This window comes from Belonocnema kinseyi, chromosome 10 (assembly GCF_010883055.1).
Source record: "Belonocnema kinseyi isolate 2016_QV_RU_SX_M_011 chromosome 10, B_treatae_v1, whole genome shotgun sequence".
NCBI classification, from domain to species: domain Eukaryota; kingdom Metazoa; phylum Arthropoda; class Insecta; order Hymenoptera; family Cynipidae; genus Belonocnema; species Belonocnema kinseyi.
Window position 1 is genome coordinate 9,795,232 of NC_046666.1, and position 16,507 is coordinate 9,811,738.

General features: G+C 34.1%; 1 protein-coding gene across 4 annotated transcripts in view; it reads right to left on the reverse strand.

The window, feature by feature from the left end:
- LOC117182361 (activating transcription factor 7-interacting protein 1) overlaps window positions 1-15,461 on the reverse strand; it is a 92,207-nt gene extending 76,746 nt beyond the window's left edge. For 2 of the 4 annotated variants that reach the window (XM_033375549.1, XM_033375545.1), the window contains exons 1-2: window positions 15,325-15,461; window positions 15,052-15,144 (exon numbers count right to left, since the gene is read on the reverse strand). The gene's annotated coding sequence lies outside the window, so the exon portion shown is untranslated. Of the gene's footprint in view, window positions 1-2,030; window positions 2,389-15,051; window positions 15,145-15,324 lie in introns of those variants that run through there. The other 2 variants (XM_033375552.1, XM_033375548.1) reach the window with 1 other exon arrangement.
- Between the last annotated feature and the right edge of the window lie 1,046 nt (window positions 15,462-16,507).

A 16,507-nucleotide genomic window follows, 5' to 3' on the forward strand; every position in this document is an offset into this window, starting at 1 on the left:
CATATATATAATCTTCTAATATTTGGTAAACAAATTATTATATCTAAGAATTAAAATTAATTTCCTTTAAAATAATAAGTATTTTACAAGAAATATAAAGCTGATATAACCAGACGCCAAAAAAAATTGACCTAATTAAAACAAAAATACTACCACTACACGTGTAAAACTACTCGATACAGAGGTTGAAATATCAATTGGTTTAAAATCGTTTAAAATAATTATATTGTTTAAATTAATTATTTCGACATTCGTATTTCCCGGAAATTACCGGAAATCCATAACTTGTATATTCGAAGAAAATACGTAACAGGTGCGCTTCTGGCGCACCTTTACTTTTTCTCGAATATCGGCGTTTCGAAATTCCAACTTCAAAGGTGCCTAGTTGACTCTATACCGAAAAATTGGGCATTTTCGTTGCGGAAAGTGACCCCGTTATATCATAATTGTTTATATATATAAATTTCATAATAATCATAATGAGCTTTATTTTTATAAATATTTATAACCATAATATTGCAAATTTTCTGACCAAAGTCATCTTTATGACCACTGTGACCTACGTGGGATTAAAAAATTATGGCATTGATCACATCATGGGAACATACACCTTGTTAAAAAAAGTTTTAAAAAGAATTTTTTTACATATCTCGACAGACCGCCGGTTGTCACCCACAACTGCGAGCAGCCGGCTTCGAGATCAAGGTTTGCGCAGGTCAAACCGGCCTAGGTGCAACCCTACTCAAAACCCTCCTCTCGATCCACCGCTTTCCAGGTACGACAATTTACGTCAGAAATATATTATGACTATCAGACATGTTTTTTTCATGTTTGTATCTATAATGCATTTAATATTGCGAGAGGATATTCATAACTAATATAAAGAACTTGCACTGCAAAATTATTCAAATTTAAAAGCAGTTCAAACGACAGCAAACGTCCAATTGAAACGAATAGAACGCAATAGAACTTTAAAATCCTATCAGTCTGCATTGATAAATATAGAATTTAGACCTACGCGTCAGGAATGAGAAGCGGAACGTAGAAAATAAGAGTGGGAAGGAACATGGCGGAAAAGTCGATGACGTGTCTCATTAGCTGTAACGACTCGTCGAAACCTTACTAGATTCTAACCAATTAACGATACTGCCTTCATAATTGTATACATACATATACAAATTTGTTTTTAATATTTCAGAATGTTTTTGTTCCATTAAGGGAAGCAACATAACTTCTATGAAAGAGCAGGGGCGGCTCCAGAGGGTGGGCAAATCCATCTTTTCGACCATGTAAAACAGTATTGCAAAATCAATTTTTATAAGCAATGATCAATCGTTACTTAGTTGTTCCACGTTGAAAAATCCATTATAAAAAACTACATGTGACCACATAGGATCGTACACTGTTCTTGTATGAATTATCCTTCAAGAAAACATGAACATGAATAAAATCCTATATAAGATTTGTTGATCTGAAATATGTTTTAAAAGCATTGCAACTATAAGGTTCAATTTTGAGAGTCAGGAAAAACTACTGCGCAGCCAAATCTGCAAAATAAAGTTACTGCGCACCCATAACTGTTGTATAAAAATACTGCACAGTCATAATTATGAGAGTAAGCTACTGCGCAGTCATAAATATCATATAAAACTACTGCGCAATCATTAATATTCTAGACAACTACTGCGCATCTAGATGGATATTTCAGACACAAATCGATGCAAGATCCTACACAGTTTTATATCTGGAAATTTTTATTACATGTTTTAGAACAACACTAGCGAACAGTTATGGAACATTTACAAACACCTTGCATGACACTATAAATAATTGAATAAATATAACGTAAATTAAATAAAGAAAGGCTACAGTAATATCTAGGCTGGAACATTAGCTGGAAATCATTGAATCAATATGGCCGCATGAGGTCAGCACTAGCGCTCCATGCACAATCAGTATAGATAAACATGTAACAACTTGTGTCAAGAAACCTACAAATTGAAATTATAATTTCATATAAAGTTGCCTACCAGTGATTCATATTCTTCATAAAATTTCTTTCTTCGGATAAAATGTTGGATAAGAATTGATTTGGGCCACTCAAACCACTTTGATTTGACGTCCCTGCGCCATAAACGAGCAGCTGAAAGCAAAGTGAGACGGTGTGTCCCTGACGTCACACACAGTGATCGCTCGAACTACATTGCGAAAATAACTGTAACTATGGAAACGGCGTGTCGTTAAAAGTGCGCAAAAAATTGGCTGTCACGTTTTCGATTATCGTCAATCTTGCCTTATCAAAATTACTCAATATTATTCGCACAAAGTAAAAAAATTAATGCCGCGTTCAACTCGGAGATGCCGAGTTTATCGACAAGTTTGCCTGCTCAGCGTGGAGCACTAAACCCACACTGAACCCAGGCCCCGGGACGTAGTAGCAACGAAACTTTCCGAACATTCACGAACTTGTTTCAACATGGCGGATTTCGTCACAGATCCGTCTTGCGGATCCAAATCGATCGTCACAACTTTTCTCTATTTTTTGTCTTGTAATTTAATACATCCTCATTTACGCATTATTTCATTTGTCATGACCTTGAAATATTGTCGTTGAAAAATATATTTGATATTTACAAAAAATTGAAGCCAATATCTTTTACGCGTTATTCCACATGACATGACCTTGAAATAGTCATGTTCGAAGATATTATTAATTTGTTTATTTTGCTCAACACCTTTTACACGTATCCCATATGGCATGACCTTGAAATATTCATGTTGAAAAATTTATTTCTTAATTTTCATTTAATTCAAAATACTTTAAGCGCTTTTCCACATGTCATGACCTTGAAATATTAACGTTGAAACATACACGAGAATCCAAGGACAACAACTCAACAATGTTGTTGAAGCGATGGAAGAAGAGAACCACCTTTCTCTTATTATCGATGGTTGCGGGTGAGTGGAGGTGTGCGAATCAATTCCCTAAAAAGAAGGGGAAGGGGAGGATCGATATTTAGAAGAGTGAAATTTTCATATAATCGTTGTATAATGGGGCACGGAGTTTGGGGAGGGGGGGGGGGGGGGGGGGGGGGGGGTCTCCTAAACTCATCGATTCAACTCGGCTGAAACCGATTATCAAGAATTTTGCAATAAGGTCCAAACGTATATAAATAAGCTTCCGAAGTACGAAATATTATTCAAACACAACTGCATTAAAATTAAATCACATGTATTTGATAATTCATAAACATAAGTAACCACTGAAGTTCGGAAATGTGTGCCTCTTTTTTCCAGTAGTTTACTTCCAACTTCTTCTACAGCTCAGTGCATTGCACTATCAACTGCGGAATTGGCGGCCAGGGATCGATTCTTGAGCGGTCATATTTTTTTTATAACTCATTTTTTAATTACAAGATTGGAATTTTCAATTACAAGATTGGATTTTTCATGTTAAAAATTGTCATTTTCAAAAACACACGAATGAATATGAATGTAATTAAAATTTCAATAACAGGGATTGTTTCAACCTTCCCTCCAATGTAATAAAAAATTTAAACAGATACTTCCAGCTGCCGTTAATTGAGGAAATTTGTTTTACCATAATATTATATTTTAATGAAATTTTAAAACAAATCACAGTGTGATGCGGAAAATAAATCATTTTATAACAAGAGATGCCACTTTATCAGAATTTTAATACTGCAAACATAAATCGATAAGATTGCTCAGTTTTTGTTGGACCACCATATTTGGTATTATAATTTTTTTTTACAATTTAGTCTTCTTTTAGTATCAGGATATAATGTGTTGTAATGTGTGCTATGGTACTACGCATAAACACATTTATATCATATTACGACGTTGCCATGCGGAATTGTGGCTGTTGTGACTCATGAAGCTAAGGCCTCGGTATGTGGCAACACCGTCCTAATCATATACTACCACTGCAGTGCAAAGGAGGCAAGCATCCGATGTTCGATCATCGCACATCGTCTAAAATCGTTTAAGCTCAATGTAATATGCCTTTTTGGAAAATGCAATAAAACTGTAAATAATTGAAGGTAATTGATACAATATGTCCCAAAGACTACGGTCAAAATTTTCAAGGCCACAACAAAATTCAAAACTTCTTTTTGAGAGTTTGACAAAATTCTTTATAATTCAAGTTATGAAAGTGTATGGATATTTTCAATTAATGTATAGATATTTCATGAAATGCAAGTGGAAACTCCCCCATTTGATTTCGTGCGTGAATCGATAGTCGGCGTCAGCTGCCTTACTTTCTCTTAAGCTGCGCAGTTACATTCGTCTTTCTCTTCTAACAGATGGAATGCGGATAGAATAGAATAGAAGAGGATAGGACAATCATTTGTTGATACTTTAATTGTTAAACATACAGTACTTTCTCAGCAAATTTTATGAGTACGTATTGGGGGGGGGGGGGCATTCGTATGAAACGTGCCAAGGAAATCGGCATTATTTTTCAAGTTGCAAATACCGATCAAATTAGTTTATGTAAACTATCATAAAACTTTCTAGCTCAATGAGTCTTTTCTGATAAGATAAACGACGGAATGGCACTATTGTTTCCTCATTAAGTTTTCTGGAATCCTATTACGAAAGCTTTATTTCTAGAAAATCCAAATAAAATATCAGAAGAACGGGGATATACAACATATTAAACTACTCCAAATGGCCGGAGGACGGCAGATTCGGAACTCTACATAAGGCCCCTGCCGTTCATTATACTATACTTTGTAGTTATTGACGTACATGCTCGTGGCGCAAACTCCAACAGTCCAGCACAACTGAAACCGTCGCGTGGTATCTCGAGTTGTTTCGAGGGCAGAGAATAATATTATCGAGAACAATTTTTTTTTTAGATACAGATTATAGTTATTTAGATTAATTTTGTATTAAGGACATGAAACAATTATCCGATTTCTATCTTATCCACATTTTTCGCCAAACTCCTGTCCACAAGAAATGAGAAGGTTCGATCATAAGTGCTTTTTATAATTTAAAAAAATTTCGGATACATAGCGATCGAATAAATTCATAGCCCCAATAAAAATAAAGGACAAATTATTCACAGTCTAGTGCGGACCCACGGGTGGGAGGCTGTGCCCCCTAGGTCCAGATTCGAATAATGATTTTTCCTCTCTGCTCTCCCAAACCCAACATGCCCCTCACAAAAAAAAACCACTAGACCGCCCAGGGTTATAGTCGTGTTTATTGTGGAATATCGTCAAACATTGTATCCCTATATAATCAGGTTTCATGCAAAATCGTAACGTATTATTTTTGCCCCGAAGGTGGATCAAAAGTGATAGAGAAAGATGCCCACTGGGAGTCAGAAAGCTAAACTCGTACTGATGCCAATTTTTAAATAATTGTGAAAAGTCTGACGTGCAGAAATATAGTATGAAACTGTTCTGGTAGTTAAAATTTAGAAGAAATTTTTTGATGAAGCAGTTAAGAGCATTGACATTCGAGTTCCTGTCTACCTTTTTTTTTATTTGTGTACTTGAAAGACACACACGTAATCATTTCTTGCATATCATTTACAATTCAAGAGTAAGAAATATTTTTGCTATTCAAATAGGATAAGTCTAATGCTGTCAGGTGGTAAATACAGAAACGAAGAATTGTGACTTGTTTTTTTTCAAATATTAGTTGAAAGTAGAAAGTGAAATAACTTGTCATTGCGAACGGCAAAAAAATTATTTAAAAAAAAAACGAGAAGCATACAAATGTAAATTTTCCAAAACATGTCAATCAAAAAGAGACATCATTTTATTTAATCATATATGTTTATATATTATAATTTAAATCAATGTTTAGATATTCCTTTTGACTACCTGTACATAAGGAACGACAGTGAACAACTTTCCCCTATTTTCTAATTGAGTGTCTTTCCCAATTTCAATTGTGAAGGAAGTATATACTTTTTATGCACACAAAAAAATGCATCCAAGACAATGTATCAAATAAGCTTGATTAAATAGAATTGAGTAAAAACGAATAGTTATATCATGTGTCGTTTTTCAAACAATTTTCATTTCTTATTTTTAATGTCATTTTTCACGATTATAGCAAAAACTATGCGTCTTATCAAAAAATAGCGTTTACTAAATTTATAGATAATCTATACCCTTTTAAAATTATTTTTTATTTTCTTCGTGTCCTTCCTAGTTTCACCGAAAAATAGGATTTACTAATAACATTTTTCATGTATAAAACAAGAACTACACGTCTTATTAATAACTGTTCTTATGATTTTTTTAGATATTTTTAAAATACACAATTTTATTTTGTCTTATTTTAACGTATCTTGCAAAGTTTATCTATTAAAATAAAAACTATATGTCTCATAAAAAAAAAGGTTTGAAGCAAATTTGTACATCTCTTTACGATAAACAATTTTGCTTATCATTTTTAGGTCTTAAAAAATTGTGTCAAAGGGAAATCCAATCAGATAATTCCTTCAAAAGTTATTGTGCTAACCGACATGGACAAGGACACACAAAAGCCGATGTAAGATCCATTTTTTTCTCAATTAGTGAGTCCAAAAACATCAAGATTTTATGAAATACGCAAAAGTCAATATTCACATTAAACACATACATATTACGCATGAAAAATTTGTGCCTTAAGATAAGAAACTAAAAATATTTTCCTTCGCTACCAGGACTCGAACGCTGGACCTTTCCAGCGGAGTAGGACCTTTCCTTTTGGAGTACGTGACTTCAAACCAGTCATGGTCACGCCCCCCTTTCACGCTCCATTTTCTATCCGAGCTTCCCTCTGCAACCACTCGCTTTACTCAACTTCGAGTATTCTTTCAAAACATCATAGGAGACTTAAAAATATGTTGTAAGAAACACGAAAAATGGTTTTAAACTCTACCAAAATAATGTTAAATTCTATCCAAATGCCTCTATGACCCAGATTTTCATAAAAATTTCTGGATTCTTTCCCCGATTAATTTTCTCTGACACCATACGGCGAAACGTTCATAGTGCATGGTTTTTTACGAATGCGTTGATAATGATTCAAATACTGACATAAGCATAGGGAAAATTAAAAGAAATGATCAATGTTATTTTCGCGAATATGAGGAAAGTGTTGGAACAATAATATTAGGCTTCAATGAAGAACCAAATGTTTTTCATCAATTTTTATAATAATTGATGCCGAAACTTCATTTCCTATAATAGTTTTTCATATGGGTCTTTCCATAAATGATGTAACGGAAATTTCCAGACAATTTTGTTCTCCCATGTAAAGTTTTTCCGACATTTCTTGCAGTTTTTCACCATTAACTCAGAGAAAAAGTTAGCTTGAAACAAAAGCATCGCCCTCTTGCCTGTTTTACTTTGAACGGCCTGAATATATTTTTTACATAAATAGAATTTTTTGTCTCCAAGATTAAATGAAGTTAGTCGCATAAGGAAAATTGTTGGTGCAAAAGGATTCCTGTTGAGAAACATTTCAAGCTTAAATACATCGTACTATCTTTATTAGGAGCTGAGATACGCGGTCAGAAGCCTTGCATTAAAAGGTATACAAAAATTTCGAATCCCTAAAAATGCCGTTTCTGTCCTTCATTTTTTAATCATCATTAGGCGGCGAAAGTAATATGATCCCAATCCCTTTTAAAACCGGTCGGAGCTCTCAATAAATCAAGAACACAATTTTCGTTTGAAGCATTAAAACGCGCTTTAAAAGTAAGACATTTGCAAAATCTAGTAGGATTGTATATAATAATACACCTCTTTATCGTAAAATGTTCGCTTTATTCAAATATTATCAATTACAAAAATATAAAATCATAATAAAAAATTCATAAAATTATTTTTCGCCACACGGAGAAAAATAGATGTTAGCACAGTTTATCTAGATATTAATAGATAATATCTTAGCGATTTAACTATGGGACAGAAATCTAGATACTGATGTAGAGCATCCGTAGATATTAAAAAGAAGATTTTAGCTGACAATATCCAGGATATTAAAGGGCGCAGAATCTAAGATATTTATAAGAAATATTTTTTTATTCTTCAAAAATTACCTGTAAAGCATGCCATTTTCTATAAAATGCAAAAGAATGTTAATATCGTAGTCCTCTGTTTTTAAAATCCGAATCCTCGAGCATTCGCCTTTTTGCATAATTATGCGATTTTTGTGTTGAACAGATAACACACTGTTCAAGGCTAATATGAAAGATGCCTGTAGCTCATTCCTCATTATCTTGAGAAAATTATGCCATATCCAAAAACATTAAATCCATTTTCCAAAGAAACTTATAGCGCAATAGATATCCGAAAAACCACAATACACACGACACACGTTAGCGGCCTTGCTCCGATAAAATTTCGTTTTTTTTTAATATCTTAGATATTAACTGTTAATATCACACATTTTATATTTCAATATAAACAGATATTACCTTTTAATATTTTGTATGTTGAATAGAAGATATTAGATATTATGCCGTAATATCGATATATTATGCTTAAATATCAAAATTAATTCTGACATCGTAAAATGAACGATGCTATGTTTTAAAAAGCTGTTTACCTCATTATTATTCGAAAAACAGTAAATAAAAATAGCGAAATTTGCTAAATTAAAAGGGATTAAAATTTTTCTATTTCGTGGTTGCCTTGTGGTATCCAGAGAAATATTGTCGGCGCTAGGTTCAGAAAGGAATTCAATTTAAGAGATAACTTCAGCTGCCGTGGAGATTTTAAAGCGAGAGGACAAAAACGGGATCCAGAATTATTCAATATTTCTCACGTTATCACTGGATGCATGCCACTTTTCCATACTTTTGAATGCAAGTCTTCTTACCGGGTAGTCTGTTCTTATATAATCCATTTATTGTCGGCCACAATTATTAACATTTTGGAATGTTCTGTATGCTCACAAATTAACCCTTAGTGACCACACTTATGTGAAATAACACACTGACCACACTTGGGTCCATAGGACCCAGGCGACAAAAATTGCTATGAAAAAAAAAACTTTTGAATATTTCTACTTAAAAATTTTTTTAGAACTTCTCAAGAAGTAACTTCAAAAGACCCTTCAGGTCATATTGCCGAAAATAACATTTAAATATACTGTAAAAAATGTTGAAGTCCAAAAAGTAGAAAAAATACAATTTTCATTTAAAATTTCATAACTTTTTTAATTTTTGATATTAAGGGCTACAAATTTAGAAACGTCTTCTCCAGATGTACCACTTTAAAAAAATAGTACTTCAGTGGATTATTCAAAAAATATATTTATGTTGAGAATGAATGACGGCAAAAAGGGAAAAAAATAAATCATCCGTTTTTGTCAAAATACTCTTTTGTCTTACTTGTTGTGAAAAATAATTTTACAAAATATTGATGTATTCTTGAAATTAAACATACTAGGCATGAAATTGAGACAAAATAAAGCGACCTTCCTTTTATTGTATGTTACTGCAATCATAACACATGAAGACGCTGTGCTCTTGGCAAACAGCACGGCGTGACATTGACAAATATACTTTTTATTATTTAATCTGAAGTCAATATACGCTAAAATAAAAATTGACTCCAAAAATCATTTTCGAACGTACTGGCCACACTTGGGCCAAAAGGACCCAACTCAATTTTTAAAAATCTGCTAAAAATAAACCAATAGTCCCAGTGTCATGCTAAACGTCCTAAAGCGTAGTTAAACTATTCAGAAATCGATGAATGTTGCAATAGACCTGCTCCCTTTGAATTGAGGTACTTAAAATTGCATTACAAAAGATCTCTGGGTACCGAAGACCCATGTGTAGTGACTAAGAGTTCAGAAATCTGTAAAAAAGATACCTGATTTTTTTCAACCTATTTCCATCATTTTTGACAAAGATGTGTCCGGTGAAGTTCTACGAACGAAAAATAAGTACCGCGAAACACTGCTTTTCAACATTTACCGCTTCCCACCTTTCAAAATAATGTTGTTAGTAACTGTCGTTGAATAGATTTGTGCAGAACAAAATTATCATTGCAGTGGAGTTAGTCTTGTTTATTAGCGATATTTATATTTCGCTGAGTTATTTCCACTTTTATTGAGGGGTCAACATTTAATGAACGTATAGTGCTGCCGTGCTAACCAAAAACTTACGTGACATTTTGGTAAAAAAAGAATTTTTGCATCTAACTGTAGGGAAGAAAATTAGCCATTGTAATTATTTATTGCAAAAAACGGTTATTAAAAATTCCAAAAAAATATACAAAATTAAGAAATGGATAAAAAGCACGACTCTTTATTTAAAAAATCTCAAAATCATACAAAGCATTCGATTTGTCTATTTAATACGAGGAAAAAACTTACGTTTTCGAGCGCCATTCTTATTTTCGCAATAAAAACCACGTTGTCGACGTGACAAATATTGAATACTTCTGGAAACACTTTTTATCCTCAAATTAAATCTCTTTCTGTACCCACACGGAGAGAAATTTCGAGATTAATTGACGGAAGCGCGTGACTTTAGAGTTATAATTTTTACGTTCTATAAAGTCTTGAACTTTATGATCTAAAAACATAGAAATCGAGACCTGAGAGCAAAGGAGCGTGGTCTAATTCCGGAAGCTGCGATACCTATGCTTTAAAAGCAAGGGTTCCAAGATCTTAGTTCTCACGCAAAACTGTGATAAAATCAAGGAGCAGTGCCGTGAATTAATCTCCCGAAATTTCTCTCACCGCAGCGGTACCAATATTTTTCTGAATACTGTTGGATACCAAAAAGCAACCAAGAAATAGAAACATTTCAATCCCTTTTAATTTATCACATTTCGCTACTTTTATTTACTGGTTTTAGAATAATAATGCGGTAAAAAACTTTTTTAAACATAGCTACAGTCATTTTATAATGTCAGGATTAATTTTAACAGAAATGGCTCTGGTAAAAAATAATTTTTTGAATTTTTTATCATGATTTTATTTTTCTGTAATTAATAATATTTGAACAAAGCGAATATTTTACAATTAAGGGATGTATTCTTGTGTACCATCCTACTAGATTGTGCAAATTTCATTCTTTTGGAGCGCGTTGTAATGCTTCAAACGAAAATTGTGTTTTTATTTACTTGAGGTTACGTTTGGCAGCTGCGATCGGCTTAGAAAGGGATTAGAATCTTATTATTTTCGCCACCAAATATGTATTTAAAAACAAAGGACAGAAAAGGTATTCTTACATGGAGAGAAATTTCGGGAGATTAATTCACAGCAGTCCCGGTAAGAAGCCTAGCATTAAAAGGTATTAAAAATTTTGAATCCCTAAGAATGCCGTTTCTATCCTTTTTTAATCCTCATTAGGCGGCAAAAATAATAAGATTCCAATGTCTTTTAAAGCTGATTGAAGCTGCCAAACGTCATCTCCAATAAATTGAAAACACAACTTTCGTTTGAATCATTAGGAAAGCGCTCCAAAAGCATGAAATTTGACAAATCTAGTAGGATTGTATACAAGAATGCATCTCTTTATCGCAAAATGTTCGCCTTGTTAAGATATTATCAATTCGAGAAATATAAAATCATGATAAAAAATTCAACAAATTATTTTTCACAAGAACCTTCTGTGTGGATATTAATCCTGACATCGTAAAAGGAAAGAAAGGGATTCAATTTAAGAGATAACTTCAGCTGCTGTGGAGATTTTAAAGCGGGAGGACAAAAACAGGATCCAGAAGTATTCAATATTTCTCACGTTATCACTGGATGAATGCAATTTTTCAATACTTTTTAATGCAAGCCTTCTTACCGGGGTGCTCCTTGATTTTATCACGCTTTGGCGCGAGAAGTAAGATCTCGGAACCCTTGCTTTTAAAGCATAGGTCTCGAAGTTTCAGGCATTAGGCCACGTTCCTTTGTTCTCAGGTCTCGAATTCTATGATTTTAGATCATAGAGTCCGAGACTTTCAATCACGTAAAAATTGTAGCTCTAAAATCATGCGCTTCCGTGAATTAATTTCTTGAAATTTCTCTCCGTGTAGAGATTCAAAATTTTTAATACCTTTTAATGCAAGCCTTCTGACCGGGTCGCATGAATGCGACTTAAGCAATGTTTTATATTTGAAAATGCGCCCGAGTTGGACTAGCAATTTAAAAGAAACTACACAAGTGACTTCGTGTAACTTTTTAGTTAGTATTTGCTACAAGTAAAAAACGCAAGTCCATTTTTTAAGAGATTATTCGAATAATCTATTTTCTATTTAAAAAATAAGAAAAATCACATTCACTTTATCCAAGTAATGAATTTTGATTGAGGAAAATTTAATTCTATATTAGAGTTCTTCGCAATTTTTCTCGATTATCTCAGTTTGACCGTACTTATGTAAGTTTGTCCATATTACGGCAGAGTAAAGCTGCGCAGTAGACATTTACCGTACTTAGGACTACGCCTTAAACTTGTCACAGCTGCGCATTAGAATCTCTACACTACTTGAAACTATATATTCATTCCAATATATTATATCACACGAAATGTTAAAATCTCCAATTTGATTGTCCGAGAATTAGAAAAAAAACTCAGAAGCCTCGATGTAGAAAAAAAAAACCTTTTCAGGACATTTTGCAAAAAATCGTCTTTTACAGAACATTAAACTTCGAAGGCCACATTGCTCAAATGAGGGACTGTCCTGCGAAATAAAGGACGAATGTTCACTTTCCTCCTGGATATCCTTTTACTAGAGGACATTCGCCATGAGTCACGCAAAGTGACTCTATGCTTTCTATCTTTCTTCAAAATCAGAGGAAATCACGGTAGTCGACTCTGAGTGAATGGTCGTTGGGTCAGAACTTTCCCGCATAGGCACACACAGTAGCCGCAGATTGCTACTTCGGGAATCGAATTCTTATTCCGTGTTACGTGCTTGGCGAGAACCAGCGGTGCCAGCTGTAAGCTAGACTAGAGGTTCAATTGGAAAGTAAGTGAGTCGGTAGTGACGGTTGAACCCCACCAACCTCAACTTTCCGCTACAGTCGACTCATCGCTGTTTTCATCGACCGAGTGTCTCGGAAGGATCAAACTCGTTCTTAAACAGCCGAATTTATAATGTTCTATTATTAACTTACAATTAGTATATAGAAAGTACGTTTAGTAACCTTGGCAAAAATTTTGCACTATCTTCAGCCTTAAGTATCTGACACCAGAGGTCCTATATAGATGTCTTAAGGTTCCCGGTAAGAAGCCTGGCATTAAAAAGTATTAGAAAATTTGAATCCCTAAGAACGCCGTTTCTGTCCTTAGTTTTTTTAATCCTCATTAGCCGGCGAAAATTATAAGATTTCAATCCCTTTTAAAGCCGATCGGAGCTGTCAGACGTAACCTCGAATACATTAAAAATACAATTTTCGTTTGCCAAATCTAGTAGGATTGTATGTAAGAATACATACTTCATCGTCAAATGTTCGCTTTGTCAAAATATTATCAATTGAAAAAATATAAAATCATGATAAAAAATTGAAAAAATTATTTTTCACCCGACCCTTCTGTGTGGAAATTGTTCCTGAGATCGTAAAATGACCGACGCTATGTTTTAAAAAGCTTTTTGCCTGATCATTATTCGAAAAACTATAAATAAATTGAGCAAAATTTGCTAAATTAAAAGGGATTAAAATTTGTATAATTCTTGGTTGCTTTATGGTATTCAGCAAAATATTGTCTGCGCTGGGTACAGAAAGGGATTCAATTTGAGAGCTAACTTCAACTGCCGTGGATATTCAAAACGGGATCCAGAAGTATTCAATATTTCTCACGTTACCACTGAATTAATGAAATTTTTCAAAACTTTTTAATGCAAGCCTTTTTACCGGGTTCTGAAGGACATCCCTTGGACTAACTTTAAAGTTTGAGAATCGGGGTTCAATTCCCACTAGCTTTTTTTTTAAATCCATTTTTTTCTGTATCAGCGCATTTTTGCTAATAAGAACGAGCCATAGTCTTCAAAAAAAGACTTTCCTTGAAAAAAAAAAGAACGACTAGTCATAAAAATGGGCTCGTGTCCAGGGATACAGAAATAACAGATACCCAAAGCAACGCCCCCCTCAGATCACTGCTCTAGCGCATTTTGACCGCCTTGGGGTTCATTTGGACCCCCACGTCAAATGAGTTTGTGTGCTAGATGGCGCTGTTGACAAGGTACATCCCTGCAGGCGTTTTTTCACCATTAAGAAAGTTTGGGATTCAGTACTAGACTAGTTTTAGAGTTAGGAGAGGATCCCAACGGGAAGACCATGAATTTTAATTTTTTTAAGAAGGGCCGGAGGGGACTATGAATGGACCCTTTTAAAACTCTTTTATAGATTCGTCCCTGCTCTCGGCAGCATGACATCACCAATCAAATTAGCTTGAAAATAGTAGTAAGGTCACCCCACACACGCTTTTTTATCTATTCTATTTTTTCCACCTGGGAGTGGGGGTAAACCGGATTGCTCAGTCCGCATTACTGTTTACAAAGGCAGCAATATTGTTTGTATTAACTAGGCACACAATTAACCCAATCCGAATGAAGTTGGCATTACAGTAATGCTCTTCAGCAATCGATCATAATACTGAGTGCGAAGCTTCGCACACTTTTGTGCGGATCGATATTGGTATCTTGCATGTCGCTACTCGCAACGCTTCCTACTGGTTGATAACGACCGGACTGTTTCAACATTATACTGTACAATTTTCATGTATTACGTCACATGCTGAGGAGAGGGGGAAGTCTTGTATTGTGACGGTTTGTGACGGAGGGAGGGGGACCTCGGGATTGCGTGACGTTGGATTTTTCAAACATTTTCGTCACAGATATACATTTTTACATTAAAAATATTAAAAATAATAATTTACAATTTATTTATAGAAATTTCAGTAATTAAAAAAAGAGTCAAAAGGGGAGGGGATTATCGTCACGTGTCCAAGACTCAATGCATCAAAAATATTTACTTATGATTAATATACTAAAGACAACAGAATTATTTAAAATGCGCAAATACAGGAATATTTGATTAATTTAACAAATAAAAACTCACCATTCACTTTCGTGTTGAAGAGTTGTTGTGCTTCGCAAAATGGCCGCCTGGGCCTCAGTTTGCGATGTTTGGAACCTTGAGTGACGACCTAACCTAAAAAGGAGAAAAATTACATTTTGAGCAACGTTTGAGGTAATTACTATTTCTATGAGGCATTGGCAAACAATTTGATTGGTTGCATTATATAAATGAAACCACGTGATCTATGTAAACAACTTTAATCAGCAACACTGTGCAGTTCAGATCTGTATAATATTAGGTCTTTAAACTTACTGTCTTCCTGCTCTTCTGCATTAGTTTACTATTTACTATTATTATAGATAAATAAAAAGACTATACAGATACTGAAAGTTGAGTTTATGCGGAGCACTTTTTGCGTGAACGCACGCCCGAAGCGAGGCAACAGAGCGGCGATACTCCGACTACAACCACAGAAATGAGGCGATACAGCGTTGCCACATCTGGCTAGAAGTCAGCACAATTCACGTCATTCACGTGGATTCACGGGAAACCTAGTGTTCGTGCAAGATGTTAGCGTCCGAAAGAAATACCTTTTATTTTTATTTTTTTAATGAAGTATATTCAACTAATAATTAATAATAATAATATAACATTGATCGGAATTAAATAATTTAAAGTCGGCAGTTGAAGAAAGCGAAAGAGGAATTCGGGATCGCGTCTCATGGAAAAATAAATTAATCGAATATCTATCCGTTTCTATCGTTTTGAATTCCGTGTACTCTAGATTACAATATTACATAAGATTACAATATTACAGGATTACATAAGATTACAATATTACATAAGATTACAATAAATTCCCGTCCATATACCACGTGGACAATTTTTTACCACTTTTTGACCCCCCACCATCATCAATCGAGTACAGAATTTAAGAAAAAAATTGTAGATATCAATTATCTTCCTAGAATTATTCAAAAATTTTCTAATCTTGTCTTATCTCTTCTAATCTTTTGAATCTCATGTAATCGAATGGAATCCCGAGTAATATTATGTAATCTTATGTAATCCATAAGGGGCCGTCCACATGCCACGTGGAAAAATTAGGGAGGGGGGGTAGGGAAAGGGTCTACGATTTTTCACGAGGGGGCTTTGGCCGTGGGTGGGGAGGGGGGCGAGGGGGTAGCCAAAATCCGCGTGGACTAAGGTTGTCCATTTTTTTTTTTAATTTTATGCATATCCCTTCCAAATTTCTTCAAATGCATAAAATAATTAATTAATTTAAAAAAAAAATAATATTTAGGAGTTCCGCAACCCATTTCCTATAAAAAAAGTTTTTGTACATTTTATTTAGAATCATCAATATTAGATGAATTGAATCGAAACTGAACATTTCTTCACAATTTGCTATAGAATACAAATTAATAATTAGTTTTTAATAATTGCATCTATAAGTCTATTTTATAGGGTTAAAAAAAATCCCATAAGTGAAAAA